Source organism: Podarcis liolepis (genome assembly GCF_965112155.1).
Source record: "Podarcis liolepis genome assembly, chromosome: 17".
In the NCBI taxonomy this organism is placed as follows: Eukaryota; Metazoa; Chordata; class Lepidosauria; order Squamata; family Lacertidae; genus Podarcis; species Podarcis liolepis.
In genome coordinates, this window is record NC_139571.1 from 35640274 (window position 1) to 35647169 (window position 6896).

At 44.5% G+C, this 6896-nt stretch overlaps 1 long non-coding RNA gene across 2 annotated transcripts; it reads left to right on the forward strand.

The window, feature by feature from the left end:
- The first annotated feature begins 2980 nt into the window (after positions 1-2980).
- LOC310696507 lies at positions 2981-6485 on the forward strand. 2 transcript variants are annotated; one of them, XR_014520588.1, is made up of 4 exons: positions 2981-3589; positions 3767-3974; positions 4360-4975; positions 5220-6485. It is a non-coding gene; the product is annotated as an uncharacterized lncRNA (long non-coding RNA). The 2 variants fall into 2 exon arrangements; XR_014520587.1 differs by having other exon boundaries at positions 4360-6485.
- Positions 6486-6896: the final 411 nt, after the last annotated feature.

Here is a 6896-nt window from a genome sequence, read left to right on the forward strand (position 1 = left end):
ACTTGCACTTAGGGGTGCTTTCGAACTGCTAGCTGGGCAGGAGCTGGGACCGAAAGACGGGAGATCACCCCGCCGCGGGGATTCGAACCGCCGACCATACGATCGGCAAGTCCTAGGCACTGAGGTTTTACCCACAGCGCCACCCGCGTCCCGTAAAATGTGTGTATGCAGTATCAAGTGTCCGGAGTGAGAAGCAACTGCTGTCCTTTTCAGCTGTACCCCAGACTGCAGCCTGTTTATTTTGTTCCATAGAATTTAATGGGGCCACTGAGTCCCAGGCATGGGCGTAGCCAGGATTTTTGTTGGGGGGCAGAATCTCAGTTAGTTAAACATTTTTTTTGATTTAGGAGGGCACCTTCCCCCCTGCCCCCTTGGCTAGGTCCATGGTCCCAAGCCAGCCCCCCTTCCCATAGCTTTTCCCTCAGCCCTTTTTCACCACAGTGGTCACTAAAGAGTGCGATGGGTTAATAAATGCCAAGAAGTGATGAGCATGCCCTCCCCAATCCAACATCTTCAGCAGCAATCCTAAAAACATGAAGGGGTAAGCCCCACAGAATATACCAGGACTAACTTCTGAGTAAACACACAGCTGCTGTAAAAAGTGCCGCAAGAAGAGGGGCCCATCAGTGCTGGTTTGATGTAATCAACTCAGCTGGAATAAAGTCGTTTCCTTCAGGTTCCTAATTAATGTGTAGGCCTCTTCTACCGTAACCGGGTTCCATCATGGCAGCAATGACATTTCTGCGGATTCTTCATCATAAAAGCAGGGGGAGGAGTTCGAATTGTCTGTAAATTTTTTTCTGAAATGGTTTTCCCATACTTGGGCTGGGATGGCACAGCTAGGGGCTGGGGAACTGTTACTTAGCATACCAGATACCAATTGCCAGGAGAGTTTGACTTTGTTATTTAGCGAAGCATTCAGTAACAGGGACCAGGAATTTTGTTCAAACTGCCTTTCTTTCGTGGCCCAAAGAGTTTTGTACTCTTTAAATAATATTTAAATAAGATGGAGGTAGATCATTTAAACCAGTGTTTCTATAAGCCAAATAAGAGTCCCTTAAGGCTTTCTTCTTCATGTGGCACTCTTGGTCAAACCAGTTGTTCCCTTTAACAAGGCTTGCTGGCTAGATTTGTGTTCACTGAGACCACATCCTGCAAGTACTCAATGAGATTTTCGTAAGCCGCCAGGGAAGAATCTGTTGAAAGAGCATTAATTATAGTTGATCTTAAACTAATTGCAGTTTGCGAATTCAGTCCGGTCTCGGCTAAGATAGCCAGCTCAGGGGTCCATTTTTTCCTACGCTTTGCTGACCCTTTAGCTTGACCGTTTATCTCTTGTTCTGTGTGTGACCTTCGATCTGAGTTTTGGCCTGAGATGGAGAGAATCAGAGGGAGACGATCACTCTCAGTTCTGTTATCAATACTAAAGTTTTTGATGGATTTAAAGGTCTTCCTGTTTGTGAGACAATAGTCTACTGTGCTGGCTCCATTAATATTTATAAATGTAAACTCTCCTTCGCTGCCCAAAGAATCACCCCATTTATAATCATAAGGTAAAGACTTACCGTATCTGTAAAGAGGCCAGGCAAAAGCCAGCGTAGTTGGTTATGCAGTCTTTGGAGGACCTGTGAGTGGGGAAGTGTAAGGAGGAAGGACTATTTTCCTTGAGTTCCGTTAGCATACAGAATTTAGCTTCCAGGCAGCCGTCATTTGGGCCTTTTCTGCCGTTCAGGTCTCCCATTATATAGAGTGGCGCATCAGGGCACTAATCTGGAGTATAATTTTTTTTTGGTAAATTGCCCCATGTACTCTCAATCTGTACTTGCAGTTTGTATGGCGGGATATAAGGTGAAACAAGAATGATACTTTGGGGCCCAGAATGCAAGATGATCCCCAGCGCCAAGTGCTTCGAATCTTTAAACTCAATAACCTGTGTTGTCAAGGAAGTGGATACCAGTGTTACAAGGCCCTTCCTTGGACGTCCTTTCTCATACAGTTTAGTGGCCTTAATTTCGTGGGCAAAGTAATCCTCCAGGACTATATTGAAAGTTGTCCAGGTTTCCTGCAACATTATCACATTGAAACGCGTTATATACTCGCGAAATGACTCATCCCCTACTTTCTTGGCTCAACCCACTATGTTCCATAAGATAATATTTAGGCTGCTCTTGTTGCCGGCGATTTGGCTTCATTGTGGAGGGCAGATTGTAGTCAGCTCTCCCTCTGTCTCTGTTATAACACAACCATTCTTGAGGTGTTTGACGTGTTGTTCTTTCTGGGGTTGTTTGACAGACTTGTCCAGATTGCCAGCCATTAGCAGTAGTGTTCAATTGTTTGTGGCTTTCGGAGTCAAAAGTAATTAAGTCTGTCTCTGGCAGTCTTGATGTAATGCTTTCCTCGGGTGGGGCAACGCCTGGCAATGGATGATCTGTTTTCTGTGAAGATGGTGAGTGGTGGATTTCGAGATCTACCAAAGTCCTGGTGGAAGAACTTAACCTATTTTTGACATAGGTGAGTTGGGCAAGCATTCTTTGTGTGCTTGGCCATTAAACGCAGAAGGTTTTCTGTCCTGGGGGAAGTTTTGGCCAAATTCTCCACCCGGAACCTGCCTTAGTGGCACTGGGGTTTGTGCCTTAAACCTTTGGCAAATGCCCGCTGATGATGAGGGCTTGGATTGATTGGAGTCGGTCCGACTGCACAGAAGATTTGGCAGTAAAGGCTTTAATTCTGTGTCTTTAAAAACTTGCCTCAATATGATTTTATAATAATCCTGTAGGCAGGTCTTGTATTTCAGAAGTAGTTTTGGAATAACTGAATCAGAGAATGATAATAAAAGTCTAGAATGCTGAGAGTCCGATGAAAGCAGGTTTACCGTGGTAAAATTGTCGCGCTGGATGTTTAGCAACAGTTTGAAATTTCGCTTTGCACTTGCGATTTAATTCCAGAAAGGGAGCAGACTATTAAAAGGGTAAAAATCGAGAACTACTTGAGAGCTTTGCAGGATTAGTTTGCTGTTTTCATGTTTGTTATTCTTTCTGTAAGAGGTTTTACGGGTTCTGGCACAAGAACAGCTACACCCCTGAGTTTGAAGATCTTGTTAAGAGCCAGACTCTTGGGTGGCAATAGGACTGTTCCGGGTTGCCAACAGCGCCAACTCAGCCAGGAGGGACACTACCTTTTCTAATTTGAGGTTAATTTCCTCTACCATTCTTGCTGTTAACAAACAGTGGTCCGCAAGTACAGTACTTCAGCATAAGGTGGTACACCCTCAGCTGTTTTGTTTGTTTGTTTGTTTTAAATCTCATTTTCTGTAAGATTGGTGGAAGGTGACTGGGGACAAACTAGTGATTCTAGGTGTCTCTGTTCTGCCCCTCTAGATTAATGGCTCATCCAGCTTCAAATAAAATGGTGGTCAAAATGGTATTCCATGATTGAAGGACATTTAGGTGAGTATCCCTTGGTTGGCCAGGGAGAAAATCTCTGTTGTGTTCCGTCTGCAACTCATTGTGCTAAGACTCTTTCAGATTGCAGTGACTGAGTTGTCAGAAGAGGGCCTATTCTGTGTCACCACAATGAGGATCACCTGCAGGTAGGAGAACACTTCTTCTTTTTTTCCAGCACTTCTCTCCTTTTGTTCCAGCTTGTCTTTCCTTCAGGTTTCTCAGAGTATCCCTTGCATGGCTAGGGGGAAATCTCTATTGTGTTCCGTCTGCAACTCATTGGGCTAAGACTCTTTCTGTGTCATCACGATGAGGCTCACCTTCAGGTAGGAGAAGACTTCTTCTTTTCTCCCAGCTCTTCTTTCCTTCAGGCTTTGCAGAGTTCAGTGTACCTGAAGTGAGAGCCTCCTACCCTTGGACTGTGCTGCTTTAGGTGAGTTCACATTCTACCACTCAGTTGTCTTTTTCAAGACAATGTTTTTTTCTATTCGTCTCTCCTTTTTCCCATTTTCTTTTCTGCTGTTCTCTTCACAGGTCTCTCTGAAGATCCTGCAACACTCAAATAAAGACAGCTCTTCCAGCAGAGTCCCAGAAGTGATGGTGGTAAGAAAGCTGTTTAATTTTTTTAAAAAATTTCATTTTCTGTTCCGTCTGCAACTCATTGTGCTAAGACTCTTTCAGGTTGGGGTGACAGAGTCATCAGAAGAGGCCCTATTCTGTGTCACCACAATGAGGCTCACCTGCAGGTAGGAGAAGATTTCTTCTTTTCTTCCAGCTCTTCTTTCCTTCAGGCTTCCCAGAGTTCACTTTTCTTGAAGTGAAAGTCACCAGCTTTAGGACAGTGCTGCTTTAGGTAAGTTCACATTCTACCACTCAGTCGTCTGTTTCCTCATTTTCTTTTCTGCTGGTCTCTCCACAGGTCTCCCCAAAGAGCTCTTCTTAACATCTTAAGGTTTTCTTTGAATGTTCTCTCAGGTTTTGCTTTTCCCCTTGTTGCATTGCTCAAAAAAAAAAAGCAAAAGACACTGGTGGTCGGCGCTCCTGGTTCCCAGGACGGGGTTCAAATCCCTGCTGTGTCCATGCTTAATTCCAATGCAACTGCTATCTCTCTCTATTCCTCTCTATCCCTCTCTCTATCCCTCTCTATGTCTCTCTATCCCTCTCTATCTCTCTCTGTCTCGCTATCCCTCTCTATCTCTCTATATCCCTCTCTATTCCACACTGCCCAAATAACAATTGGCTCCCTTTTTCTTAAGCCAAAGTATTAGCATGGGAGGGTGGTGACTTCAGTGACTGAGCTTGATTCTTAACTCCACCATTGCACCAAAGGACCATTTCAAGCACCACCTTCCTGGCCATGTGCTGTTGCTGGGAAGATGCTCACTTGGTGTATCACTGGTTGTGTGTCTAGGTCGGCTGGATCAGGTGGCTGCTTCCCCTCCTAGTGTTCCCAGTCACTGGTGTGAGAAGTCTCTCCATGGATCTGGTCTGTCTGCATTCCAGACACTACTGGAGGAGCAATTCTCCCTGCAAAGGTAACAGACAAGGTGGCCTTATGGGGAAAACATGCTGTGGAGCTTGCTATGTAGAGTGGTGTTTTTGTTTTTTAACAATTCATGATCAATAGCTTACCAATCTTCTGTCAGTAAATGGTAGATCATGAAGCAAGGAGAATTGGGAGGAGACCTGGGCAAGGTGTGATGCAGGTGCAGATGCAACTTTGATTACAGGTGTTCTGGCAACTTAGAAAGTTCAGTGTCTATGTTTGCTTGCTTTCAGATTGGCAGGGACAACCAAACTATTGTGCAAGGAGGCCTCTGTTTCAAGGCCAGATGTGATGTGCTTTCTCATAACGGTGAGTCTGTTTTTAGAGGTCACATTGCAAGCCTGTAAATCAAAAAGATATTTTTGAAATAAAAAGTGTCAACAGAGAGATTTCCAGTGCAACCCTATGCATATCTACTCAGGAGTAAACCCACCTGGGTTCAAAGGGACATTCCCAGCTAAGTGTGTGTAGGATTGTAGCCTTTATGATGCATCAGACGTGGTCTAAATCTGCTTTTAAGGGGACTTAAAAATACTTAAGTAAATATAGGATGCAAAGATTTTTAATAAACTTGAGGCATGAGCCATCCAAAGGTAACTAGGCACTTTTGCATCTCATTCGCTTCAGTGAGAGAAAGTCAAGAAGGTGTTTAATTCTTCCATGGACACACAGTGCTTACATTGGCCTGGATTGTGCCCTTGCATTTTTCAAATAATTACTGACAAGCCCAGGAAGTCCCCAAGAATGGTGCCATTTAGTCACGATGGAGAATGATTGGCTTTTTAAAAAGCAGGGTAAAGGGAGGTTAACTGTAAGCGTTACAGCAAATGTTCACTTATAGCCCTTGCCATAAAACTAATTAACAACACCATCTAATAATAAATCAGGTTTTAAAATCCCGAGTCCTAGTGTGATCTTCCCGGAGCATCCCTGTGATCCATCACTGGCTCCAGGCAGAGGACAATTGACCTTTCGAGAGACGAAGAGATGAGGCAATCAGGGATGACTATGACAGGAGCGCAGGAAACGGAATCTGAAGCAGAAAATTGCTCTCACCATATTACTAACACATCTAATTTGAGGACATCCTGGCACAATCAAATTCACACAGAGAGACATGCAGGAAGGGGATAGAAAACTGAGGAAGATCTGGTTGTTTGCGGGAAGACTGCCTGGGGCTCTGTGTGTGTGTGAGAGAGAAATGGACCCACAGGTCTTGGGAGGAGCCAGACCTGGTGATTAAGGTTTTGGTATTTTATAGTGCCCCAAACTCCACCCTGGGAGCCAGCAAGGCAGCAGTCCTTTTGGGTATGTGTATCTCCCCGTCTGTCACCCTGGCAACGAGGCCTAGCTCTAACCTTTTCCCCTCTCCTGCCTGCGTAGCTGATAGCTATTCAATCAAACTTAAGTACCCATAAATACTTTGGGGGGAAGTAGTCAGATTACTCCAGGAATGTAGGTGTATAATTTTATCCTTCCACCTAATTTGTGGTTTAGCACTTGTGATGCTTAATTTTAAGCAAACCTTCATTAGCAAAGAGAATGGAACCCTAGTCAAGAACAATCATTTGGGCACAAGCTAGCAGTTCGAAAGCACATCAAAGTGCAAGTAGATAAATAGGTACCGCTCCAGCGGGAAGGTAAAGGCGTTTCCGTGCGCTGCTCTGGTTCACCAGAAGCGGCTTAGTCATGCTGGACACATGGCCTGGAAGCTGTACACCGGCTCCCTCGGCCAATAAAGCGAGATGAGTGCCGCAACCCCAGAGTCGTCCGCGACTGGACCTAATGGTCACATCCCTGCACCTTTACCTTTATACAAATGGAAGACTGGGGGAAACTATGGAAAGTAAATTAAAAATTTACTAATTGTATAATTCTGAAAGAGAATTATATGAAAATGATATATCAAT